Genomic DNA, 13,595 nt, shown 5'->3' with positions numbered 1-13,595 from the left:
GGAATGTGAAAATTTAATTCCAGGATCAATGTTTATGGAAGAATGTCCTCACACTGCTGTGCTCTGAGCTTTTTGCATTAAACTGATCCTGAGACCCCTCCCATGCCTTGTAGAAGAAGCTGTTGCAGACTGCTCATTGGATATTCTAGCAGTCACTTATAGCAGACGGTAGGAATGATAGAACAGTTCAGTCCACAGAACTAAGAGCACAGCAGTGAAGTGGCACATCTCCATTGCACTCTAAAGCCAGAGTCTTGTAATGTATTCTGGAATCTACTTGTCACAGATGCTACTAAGACTATACAGAAAGTTATGATGACAGCTTTCTAATGATGCTATCTAACACTGCCTAGGCATAACTGCTGACACATTTACCTTTAAATAATTATAATTAACTAGAGCCACCACTAGGGGGAGCTAAAGAGTTTATCGCATACTGTATTTACAGTGAACTCAGCAATAAGTTCAATTAAGGATTTCAGCACTGCATCTGTCAGAGGAGTCTGCTTCAGTGAATGGGTGATGTCAAACCACGTGATGTCACTTCCGTTTCCAGGGGACGTTGCATCCATTGTCCTCTGGTCCCAAAACCAGAAGTTTTGCTCCAATTGGAACTGGTCGCCAGAGTGGGGAAAGTACGTTTACTTTTTTTCCCCATTGCAGGGCCTCCTATGGGTTTTCCTGAATCCCTGTACCCCTGTAGCACGTGTTTCTTTGTACTGTACTTGTACTTTGGAGTGACAACTTTAGGGGAGTTCTGTATATTATTTGATTACTGGAAGAACCTCAGACCCTACATACAGTATAACAAACTGCAGTAGAAAACTGTAACCCTGGATGGTCCTTCTAAGAGGACAATCTCCCCAACCAAGGAGCTACCAAGCAAGGCGCCTCCTTCTAACCATAGCTGCAATGTAACATTCTCATAACCATTTATATATTCTCCTATTCCCCAACATCTTGAACCCAACAAACCTCCCCTACGACCATTGGCAGCAGGGGGGATTACACTGTGGGCCCTGGGCTGTATATTACGGATATTATAGCCTTTACAAGTCTAGAATTTACTTGCTGTCACACATGTCCCCGCGATCCGTGTCTTGGATCCCAAGAACACCCTTGCCTCTCTCCATGACGGCGCCCTTCCCGGCCCTCACTTACCTCTCCGCGTTCCTGCTTCTGTCCTGGCTGATCGGCGCGCGGGTCCACACACCCTAGGGCGTGTGCGCCAGCTCTTGGAGATTTAAAGGGCCAGCGCACTACTGATTGGCGCTGGCCACTTCCGGGTTTTCCATTTAAGCCGGCTGCACCCATCAACCCCCACTGGATCTTTGAGCTATATGCCTGAGAGAAAGCTTCCCGTTGCGATTGCTGCTCCAATTTCCTGTTGTGACCCCAGACCTGACCTTGACTCTGCACCATTGCCACCAGCCCTGACTACTTGCCTATCCCCGACCTCGAGACTGCCCGCTGATTTGGTACTTCGACGTTGGCTGCCCCCACGGACAAGTCGCACCTGTGGAATGACCTGGTGGCATAACCGCCGCAGCAAGACCATCCTGCTTTGCGGTGGGCTCTGGTGAAGACCGGGTGCCACTTAGATTCCAGTCACAGGTGTCGGCTTGCGTCATCGAACGCAGTGGTCCAGGGGGTTCACTAACCCCAAGCCTTGACACTTCCTACATATGGAACTAGAATCAAGCTTCTTGGGGAATTGAGGAACAGATGTACGAGGAATTCATGGGTGAAGGTCCTGCTCAGTTTAAAATTTGGTGGGTGGTTTGAGTGGCCATGGGAACCTTAGAAGGCTTGGGACCCGGGCTCCCGTCCCATCCCGTCTGCCTGTACTATAATCCACTACTGATTGGCAGTAACATTCGGCGTTGGTTTGGGATATTAACTCCAGTGAAGATCTGCCCATTGTTTCTGTAGCGCTACAAATAAAAGTAAACCTTGTGGGCCTTTTACAAAGAGGTGAGGTGCTACATTTGGTGCTCAGGCCTTGTGTTTCACATTTGTCCTTAAGAGCATACAGTAAATGTTCAATTATAGTTTTTTTTAATCTACTGCCCCACTAATTTTGAATAAGGCAGAGTGGTGGGGGAGGGGTAGCAAGGGCTCTCCCATTTATCACCCCATAGATTTCTTTAAAGTTTTAGTTAATTTGTGACACGATGTGCACCTCCCCAGTAATTTAGAGTATGGCAGTGCAAAGGTTATCAGGATTTAGGCTCTAGGGATTAGGGTCAGTGTGTGATTCCTCTGTATCCCTGGTGTCTTTTGCTTTTCCTTACCCTTGATCTCATGATGACAGATCACTATCATGTGATGTCATACTACCATAATGACTCCTTTGTGAATTTTTCTAGTTGTTACTGCAGGAATAATTCTATTAGCTATGCTCCTCTTATACAGGAACTTATCCAGAACTTCTAACTTCAAGTCTATTTCACAATGTTTTTTTTTTTTTTTTTAGGGACATGCAGTGTTAACATAGCATATTACATGCAATCAGTATTGGACTGGCTCACCGGATAACAGGTGGAACCACCGGTGGACCCCTGAGTTAGGTGAAGCCCCCCAGACCCTGCAGTAGAAGTACTGGACAAGGTACTATCTCTGTACTTTATACATATATTTAGTATTCAACATCTTAACTATCCTACGTATTTATATAATTATATGGATGGATTATGGAACAAATTGTACTTTTAGCTGTACAGTGGTGGGCTCCAAGATCAGATTTTACTGATGGGCCCTAGGTAGTCCGACACTCCATGTAATTTACATCATACCACATCTCTATGAAAAGAAAAACAAAGAAATGAGCAATTCCAACAGAATTAAGGAAAGAGGGAACAGGAAAGGTTTAGTAGTGGGGAAGGGAGCCCTAAGGAGGACAGTGAGGAACACTGTTAAATTCTGGACTTCTCATTCAGCCATAGCTGCCAAGTATCTCAAAATAAGATTTCTTTGTCGTTAAAGGGAACCTGTCATCAGGAGCCCTTCTTCTGGCTCCACCATGTCCCCATAGAGAATAGTGTACACATTGCCAAAAAGTTTTTATAGTAAAACTAGCTTTTTCCGAGAAAGAGTTAAGTTAGATGAAAGTTTATCTTTCTGTGTGTCCCATGGGAGGGGCCAGTGAAGATCGGTTTCCCCACCCTCAGGAAACCGTTTTGTCCGGTATGTTCTTATTTAACAAGGTCTTGCTAGGAGAAAGAGGTAAATTGATCAGTGCAAACTGCTTACACACATATTTATAAAGTGTCCGAGATACAAATGCACTATGCCGGACACAACACAAAATTCTGCACTTAAGGGGGCGTTCCGGTGCTCAGTGGGACCGTGCGCCACATTTATCATGCAGAGTCTGACAGAATTGTGCCGCATGGCCCATGTTAAAGATGCACCAAAAAAAAGTTCTGCATTCTGCCGTAGCAGTGCAGGGGGCGCCAGATTAATTAAGAATGGGTGGCGCAATTCATGAATCTGGCGCCTTGTGCACACTACACAGGCAAACCGCAAGTAGTACTGTACAGACTGCACTGTTTTTGATCAATGTGGGCCATTATATATACATCTCTGCATATCTTGGGACTTCAAGGCTGTATATCTGTTCTATATTATTAGTCCCATAGAGTTTTCGATGTAAAAAACAATGTTTTCAATTAGCCATGACCTCCTTCCATATGATAAGTGGGACATCCCCCACCACCTCCCATAGATTATCCAATTTTGAGCATATGTAGTGCAAACGTAGACAGTCTTAAAGTGGCAGAAACATTTTAAGTGTCATTCCCATCTCAGCTGAAACAGGTAGAAACTGGCCTACACTAATTTTCTCTCACAGAGGTGAATAAGGGTCGGAAAAATGGTTTAGCACAGTGACTATGCACTTTATGGAATATTACGGTTAAATCTAAATGGATTTATATTCTAGGATTGTAGCTGGATAAGCACAATGCTCCAAGTCCAGCGACAATCCTGCTGTTACTAAAAAAAATAGAATAGATGGTGTCACGAGCGTACCCACGATCCTTGGTACGGATCACGGGTACACCCGAGCCCTTCGATGTGGCGCCTATGCCCCCCGGCCCGTACTCACCTATACGGGTTCCTGGCTCTGCGTTAGTCCCAAGTAGGCCGCACGTCTGTTTCTGGACTAGGCCGCGCAATCCCGCTGCTAGGGCACACGCGCCGACACTCCTAGCCTTAAAGCACCAGCGTCCTCCTGATTGGCGCTGGCTAATCCGGCTTGTCTTTATAATCCTGCACCTCCCTTCACTCACTGCTGGATCTTCAAGTCAGTATTCCTGAAGTGAATTCCTAGTGTTTCCTAGTGTTCCTCCGTGTTCCAGCGTTTCCAGGATTCCTCTGTGTGTCGGTACTTCAGTGTTCCTCCATGTTCCTGTTTTCCCTGTGTTTTCTGTGTTTCCCTGTGGCGTTCCTTTATCCCTGTGGCGTTCCTGTATTCCTATGGCGGTCCAGTATTTCTGTGGTGGTCCAGTATTCATGTTGCGGTCTTGTATTTCTGTGGCGGTCCGGTATTCCTGTGGTGGTCCGGTATCCCAGTGTTCATCCTGAGGTCCTGCCATCCTGCTGAGGTCCTGCCATCCTGCCGAGGTCCTGCCATCCTGCTGAGGTCCTGCCATCCTGAGGTCTGTTCCTGTCTCCAACTCCGGTGGTCCGTCTGTGTGGTTCCTACTCCGGTGATCAGTCCCTGTGGTTCCTATGTCATCCTGTGGTTCCTGTTTCCTGCTTCCCTACCTTGGCTGCCACCGTGGGCCTAGTCGCACCCGTGGAACGACCTGGTGGCACCCCGCCACAGCAAGACCATCCCGCTTTGTGGCCAGCTCTGGTGAAGACCAGGTACCACTTAGACTCCGGTCCCGGGTTGCGGCTAGTACCAGCATCCCCCAGAGGGTCCACAGACTCTTTCCACAGAGACTCTCTGATGGTTCGCCCAGCCGAATTGTGGCAGACAGAATACTTCGATACAATAGATGTAATAGAATACATAGAACAGAATAAATGGATAGAATAGGTGGATTTAGGAATAGATAGATAGATGGATAGCTAGATGGCTAGAACACATAGAATAGATGGATACAATAGATATAATAGATGAAATAGAATACATAGAACAGAATAGATTGATAGAATATATAGAATAATTGGATAGAAATAGATACATAGAATAGATATATAGAATAGATGGATAGATGGCTAGAATACATAGAATAGAAATATTGGATAGAATAGATAGGGGGTTATTTATATTATTTCCCCCTTCCCTGAGCTCTTTCTGTGCCTTTTGTGAGTCTATTTTTGCAGCTGTTCTGTCTTTGTCAAAAATTTTTTGCACCTTATATAGACTCAAATTTAAAAAAAGGAGAATTTAAAAAAAGGCGTTAAAAATAAAATACCCCAATGCACTCAAAAAGTCACTAAAATACAACCAAAAAAGGTGCATCAGACTAAGATAAATGACCTCCATAGTGTGATGGAGGGGAGGGGAGGGATGTTTCGGTGTTCATTCTCTAGTTGCAAAAGTTATAAAACCAAAACCCGCCTGTGTGGGTGTGTCTAAGATGCACAAGCTATGGTCTCATTGGTCAACAACCCTCCATCTTGTTCATTGTAGGTCTTTTAAGAAACTGGAAAACCTGGTTTCAATGGTCAAAAAAGGAAGTTAAAGGGCACTGAGAGGCAAAATACTCTGAAGAATAATTCCCAGGGTCACCTTGCCTTTTTTTTTTTTTTGTTAATATTTTAATTTTTGGTGGTGCCTTTAGAGCAAAAATAAACATCTGCCAATTTCTGGGGGTCCAGTCACAGCACTCTCAGCTCACCACTCAGCTTGCATGCAACAGAAATTTTTTTTGGGGGGGGGCGTGCCGTCGGACAACCTGGCTGATTCGCGGAATTTAAAAACGAAATTGTGTCGCAAGATCAGCACTCACATGCCCCAGGAAGAAGAAGGTGAACTCCGGCGGACCTCAGCGGGGAAGCGACACATGAAGGAAATTGGACGCACGATCTTAGTGAATCGCGGCAGACCCGAATCCTCACCGGACAACGCACCGCGGGGATCGCGACAGGACCGGGTAAGTAAATCTGCCCCAATAATTAGGATTTTGGCTGCTCGTTATTGGTTATAGTAGCAACAATTTCCCTGTTTTTGTTGGAGAAATCATTTGTGTTTTTCTTTTGTATTAGAGGTAAACTATTAGAGGCAGATATTGACGGTGGTTATGACTCACTCTTCCACCCAGGAGACATCCTCTGCTGATTTCACAGTGTCTCTTCCCCAGAGAAAAAAGGGATAAGGTTCTTCATGTAATCAGTCTGAAGTATGACATGCTCTAACACATCCGTCCTGCCATTACCACTCAATCATCAGGAACATTTCCAGCAAAAAATACATAAAAATGCGTTTAAAGGGAACATGTCCTTAATACAAGACAACTAAAACCAGAACAAATGCCTCATAATCAAATAGAGATATACAAGGGGTACAATTATACCCACCAAACACCCCAAGGGACTTAAAATAATGCAATATCACATGACCCCAGCTATCTACACCGCTCTGAAAAAGATCATGTGATGCTGTGACTCTTGTTGTGAGATCTGTATCTAAACTCGTGATTAGATGTAAGGATGGTTTCATACAGTGGGGCAGATTTACTTACCCGGTCCAGTCGTGATCCAGCGGCACTTTCTCCCGCGCTGATTCGGGTTCTGCCGGGATTCACTAAGGTCCGTGCGCCTGATGTCCACTAGGTGTGGCTGCTGCTCTGAAGTCCGCTGAAGTTCACCTTCTCCGTCTCAGTGTATGTGAGTGCTGATCTTGGGACTCAATTTTTTTTTTAATTCTGCGGTTTTTCCAAATCCGTCGGGTTTTCCGACGGCCACACCCCTGATTTCTGTCGCATGAAAGCCGGCCCTGATGCGCCACAATCCGATCGAGTGCGCCAAATTCCTTGGGCAATTCGGCGTAAATCAGAAAAATTCCGGAAACCCAGCGAAAATGCACGATTCGGACCCTTAGTAAATGAGCCCCAGTGTTTCAGTCCACAGTATTAGGCGAGACTGTAAATACTCATTGTGCATCTATATCTTATCTGCTTGCATTACAACCATTGTTCATGTAGGCTACGGTATCTTTTGAAGAAGATAAATTCAATTTAAATCTAGAAATGCTGTGTAAGCAATTTTTGCAATTTTTTGCATAACTGCATGCCAAGTTTTGCAATAATCCAAAATTTCTAACATAGTGGTCCACATTTATCAAAAACAGTTCAAACTGCACTATGGGGCTCATTTATTAAGGGTCCGATACGCTCACTTTCGTCAGGTTTCCTGATGATTTCCGATTTGCAACGAATTCCCCCGGCATTTTGGTGCACAAGATTGGGCGTGGTCGTCGGACAACCCGACTGATTCGGAAAAAGCGCAGAATTTAAAAAAGAATTTGTGTCGCAAGATCAGCACTTACATGCACGGGACGAAGAAGGTGAACTCCGGTGGACCTCGGCGCAGCAGCGACACCTGGTGGATATCAGGTGCACGACCTTAGTGAATCCCGGCAGACCCGAATCAGCGCCGGACAACGCGCTGCGGGATCGCGACAGGACTGGGTAAGTAAATATGCCTCTATGTGTAGTTTGCCTATGGAGTGTGCAGGGGGCGCCAGATTCATGAATTGTGGTGCACGTTCTTCATGAATCTGGCACCCCCTGCACTGCCCTGGCAAAATGCTCCATTTTTTTGGTGCACTTTGTTCATGCTGCAGAATTGTGGTGCAGACAGAATTGTGGCGCACATCGGTAATAAATGTGGCACACGGTCCGACTAAGCACTAACACTCCCCTTTTGGTGCACATTTTTTCTGTCTTGTCGGACCCAGTGCAGCCGCGAAACAAAACTGGCGCAGTCACTTTATAAATATATGTGAAAGCAGTTTGCATGTTCTTTCAAACAGAAAATGTAATAAATGTGGGCTAATATCTGGAAACAGATTAAACACACAGACAGAGACAGTAGACCCTGAGACTAATCCCTATCCCAGGTACCCATACCTACTTGCCTCACTTTACCCTAAGTGGTAAGGGACAGCTAGAAGAGATCTATGGTGAATGCAGTGGGCCAAGACTATTAAACTGACTGCTCTAGTTTTCTGTAGGACTTTGCCCATTAAAAGGCGTCTTTGGAGCTTGGATTTAAGTAGTGTATGCGCCAGTTTTGTGCCACGGATGGACTTTGCCGACAATAATGTGCACCTAAAGGGACGTGTTAGTGCTTAGTCGGAGTTTGTTACACATTCAATAAAACGACTCAACAGAATTGTGTTGCACGCTGTATGTTAAAGGTCCACCAAAAAAGATTGTGCATACTTTGAGAGCAGGGCAGGGGGTGCAAGGTCATTGAAGGTCATTGGGGCACATTTACTAAGGGTCCGCAGCCGCGAATCCGTCGGGTTTTTCCCGAATATTTCCGCTTTGCACTGTATTTCACGGGATTGTGGCGCACGCAATCGAGTTTTTTGGCGCAATTGCGCCGACTTTCGCGCGACAGAAATGGGGGGCGTGGCCACCTGACAACCCGAAGGATTCGTAAAAACCGCAGAATTTAAAATGCCATTTTTGTCGCAAGATCAAGCACTCACATACACCAGAAAAAAGCAGGTGAACTCCAGCGGACCTCGGCGCAGCAGTGACACCTGGTGAATATCGGCGCACGGACCTTAGTGAATCCCGGCAAAACCTGAATCAGCGTCGGAGAACCCGCCGCTGGATCGCGACTGGACCGGGTATGTAAATGTGCCCCATTGTGCGCTAGTATGCAATAATCTGGTGCACCCTGCACTACTTTCGATGAATCTGACCCAGTATGCCTATATGCATTATATAAATATCATGAAGCAGTAATAGACATAGAACATGATGCTCTATTAAATCGCGCTGCAAAGGGGGCCACAAACCTCAGCCGGATTACTAAACCTTCACACTGGAAAGTCTCGCTATGATGGACTTCAGTCACCTCCTGGAGAGAACTGTAGAAATTGCAGCCCATTGAGCCTACGCACCTAGTTTATGTCAAGGCCCTGGGTTATGGGGTATCAAGATTGGAATAAAAATCATCAGCCTTGATACATGCCCCTAAAATCTGGGAGATATAATTCTTAGGCCAATCAGTGGAATTCTTGGACTAAAGTGGGTTCAGGGGCCCTCTGCCATTTCTAGCTGGACAAAAGTACTTGAGACTGGAAGTAACGACACAGGAACTGGGAGCCAGGGTCCAATGAAACCACTTTAATAGAAGTTTTTAAATTTTTTATGCAGTAGAACAATGATGCCAAACATCAATCCAATGTTTGGAGGAAGTGGTCTGGCCCCCACAGAGTCCTGACCTCAACATCATCTGGGATTACATGGAGGGACAGAAAGAACGGAGTGAGCTTATCTCCACATGAGATCTTTACCTTGTCCTCCAGAATGTTTGGAACAACCTCCCTGCTGAGTTCCTTCTGTGGGAGAGTACGTTAAGGAACTGATGCAGTTTTGAAAGGAAAGGGGCGTCACACCTCATATTGATTTGATTTAGTATTCTATCTTGTTCAAGCCAAAACTGAACTATTAGCTCTGGCATCATCTATATGTCACAGTATTGCCGCTACACTCGCTTAAAACTTTGGCAAAGTACTGTAAATAATCACACGTAACTAGCAATGAGAGGATCTGTCCGCAAAATGTTGAGGTCCTTGCCAAACACTGTAAGTTCTGGTCCCCGGAACACCAAACCGGACATCAATATTAGTTCAGAGTTGGGTGTTAACTCTTAAAAATGTGTCTGCCAAAGCCATTGGCAGCATTTAAAAATGTGCTCCACCATTTTGCTGAGGATTAGGGTTGTTACTGGTGGGAGTTTGGGTTCGGCACCTGAACAGAATTTTGAGATTTGGCAGAACTCAGCTGAACCCAAAGTTCAATATGTGCTTGATGCGCCTGAAATATCACAAACTACAACCATTTGTGGTGAGTGTGATCAAGCCTCTTATTAATCACTTAAGAGTCTCAGCATGATTTTGTGACTGCAATGTTAGATTCGGGCACTTACATATGATCCTCCTACAAGCTCCTCTCTGCTTCTCTCCCGCACCCCAGCATGAGAATAACCCTCACAGCAGCACCCAGGTGTGTGACACCCTGCACCCAGTGACCTCCTCAGCAGTGGCTACTCCTGGAGGGGATCCCCCAGTGCTGATCTTCTGTTTATCCCCTATAGTTTTAGCCAGTGTCTTCCTCAGATACTGCTACACAGGACACTTCTCTGTCCTGTCTGCAGCTCCCACACACTTCTTTTTTATCCTGCTCTGAGCTGCTGCTATTTATTTGTAAATAGAAGGGTGCATGAACTGTAAACAGAGGCTACACATCGTGGAAACACTCGATGAGCTCTGCTGCTGTACTATACAGTACTCTGCACTTGCTTGCTTCACAGTCTATGCCACCTCTGGGCTGGAGAGTTTTTGTGCCAAAATTGCACCTAAATGAGTTAGTTACTAATAATGAATCATTAGTAAAAGGCAAAGAACAACACCTGGATTGATAGGATATATGAGTAAAACATTTTGTTATTTTGTGTTGCGCTGCTCGTTTGGTGTTTGGGCGCAAAACACTGCGACAATATGAAAAGTTGCAAAAAAACAAACAAAAAAAAAACAAAAAACCAAGTCATAAATCTGCCCAGTGTGTCACTTACTTAAAAAATAACCTGATTGATTACTACTGGGTGGGGCAGAGGGGGCGCCATTGTATAGCTTGCCTTCAGGCAGCAGAAGGATTGAGCTCACCCCAGCCTACCCGTTACATAAAAACCCCAAGAATCGTAAAAACGTAAAAAGAACCAACATCTGCTACCCATTTCTCATGGATGTCATTGGATTTTTTAAAAATAAAAAACCCATGCTATGGAGTTCAATTCTTTTTCTTATTTCGTGTTCCGAACCTTGTAAGATTGTATCCAACCTTGAGCGATACAAGACAAGCTCGCTCGCTCTCGGGAGGGAAAAAAAATTGTGAACATTAAGTAAAAAAAAAAAAAAAAAAACGGATTGTTTTGTGAAAATCCATTATTTGGGAAAACGCCAGTGATTGACATTTCCATGCAGTGATGCTGTAGGAATGTTTTTTCGTTCTCATGTCGCCCGGGCATGGATTTAATTTCCTCCTTAAATGATTTTCCTTTAATTTAGAATTAATCAGCATTAGTATGCGGAGATTCTATCCTATTAATGTCGCTGTGCTCCGTAGACCCATTCTTAAACATGCCTTTGGCGTTCGTGGTCACATCGCTATACGTACGCCGCTGCAGATGTAAACGCTGGCATGATGATAGAGCCACAGGAAAAGCAACCAAAGAATTAGTTCCACCTCTGAGCTATTATATCCTCCTCGCATGCCAAATAGGAACAGACAGGAAGTTACACCGATTCCTAACAATTTAAGTCAAAGGTATTTCGGGATACATATTAAAAATCGCCCGTCACGCCGTCGTGTTCGCGCGCCAATGATAAACAATGAGAGGTGTTAATTCTACCGAATGTTGTCAAAATCGTCTTCCCTTGTGATCTACGATAAAAATAGAGTCTAAAAAAACCACGAGGAAGCGCAGACCTAAAATAGCTACAACACGTAAAACTAAACATAGTACAAAATGACGTAAACCCTCAGAGGAGATGCTCCTTTCCATGGTGGAGTCACTGAGACCCCCACTGATCAGCAAGTTATACCATGGATAGGGCTTAACTTGTTTGGTGGGAAACCCCCTTTAACTGGTTTAGGAGGGGATAGAATACAAAACCCTAATGTACTCTAGCAAAAAGTGTAATGTAGCCCTCTACAGCATGGCCTCACTTAGTTATATGTGCAGAATATTATAATCTTGTCATTATTTTGGTCTTCCTGATGCTCACAGTAATGGTACAGTACAGGGATAATACACACAGTGATGTCACAGTACAGGGGTAATACACACAGTGATGTCACAGTACAGGGATAATACACATAGTGCTGTCACAGTACAGGGATAATACACACAGTGATGTCACAGTACAGGGATAATACACACAGCGATGTCACAGTACAGGGATAATACACATAGTGCTGTCACAGTACAGGGATAATACACACAGTGATGTCACAGTACAGGGATAATACACACAGCGATGTCACAGTACAGGGATAATACACACAGTGATGTCACAGTACAGGGATAATACACACAGTGATGTCACAGTACAGGGATACTACACACAGTGATGTCACAGTACAGGGATAATACACACAGTGATGTCACAGTACAGGGATAATACACATAGTGCTGTCACAGTACAGGGATAATACACACAGTGATGTCACAGTACAGGGGATAATACACACAATGATGTCACAGGACAGGGGTAATACACACAGTGATGTCACAGTGCAGGGATAATAAACACAGTGATGTCACAGTACAGGGATAATACACACAGTGATGTCACAGTACAGGATAATACACACAGTGATGTCACAGTACAGGAATAATACACACAGTGATGTCACAGTACAAAGATAATACACACAATGATGTCACAGTACAGGGATAATACACACAGTGATGTCACAGTACAGGGATAATACACACAGTGATGTCACAGTACAGGGATAATACACACAGTGATATCACAGTACAGGGATAATACACAGAGTGTGTCACAGTACAGGGATAATATACACAGTAATGTCACAGTACAGGAATAATACACACAGTGATGTCACAGTACAGGGATAATACACACAGTGATGTCACAGTAATACACACAGTAATTTTAAATTGCTGGAGTTATACACACAGTGGTGTCACAGAACAAGGTTAATGCACATAGTGATGTCACAGTACAAGGATAATACTAAAAGTGATGCCACAGTACAGGGATAATGCTCACAGAACAGATATGATACCGACAGTGATGTTACAGTACAGGGATGATAAACACAGTTATGTCACTGTAGTGGGATAATACACATAGGGGCAGATTTACTTACCCGGTCCATTCGCGATCCAGCAGCGCGTTCTCTGCGCTGGATTCGGGTCCGGCCGGGATTTATTAAGGTAGTTCCTCCGACGTCCACCAGGTGGTGCTGCTGCGCTGAGAAGCATCGAACGCACTGGAATACACCGAGCCGGGCTGAGTGAAGGTAAGTGCAAGCTCCGCGACAGATTTTTTTTAAAAAATGCGGCGGTTTTTCCGAATCTGTTGGGTTTTCATTCGGCCACGCCCCCCGATTTCCGTCGCGTGCATGCCAGCGCCGCTGCGCCACAATCCGATCGCGTGTGCCAAAATCCCGGGGCAATTCAGGGGAAATCGGCGCAAATCGGAAATATTCGGGTAACACGTCGGGAAAACGCGAATAGGGCCCTTAGTAAATGACCCCCATAGTGATGTCACAGTACAGGGCTAATACAAACAGTGATGTCACAGTGTCAGGATCAGTGGTGGACCACCGCGCACCACCGCGGATGATGACGTAAGCCGACACCTG

This window comes from Engystomops pustulosus, chromosome 7 (assembly GCF_040894005.1).
Source record: "Engystomops pustulosus chromosome 7, aEngPut4.maternal, whole genome shotgun sequence".
Taxonomy (NCBI): Eukaryota; Metazoa; Chordata; class Amphibia; order Anura; family Leptodactylidae; genus Engystomops; species Engystomops pustulosus.
The sequence above is the reverse complement of the archived record's forward strand: the minus strand, read 5'-3'. Positions refer to the sequence as shown.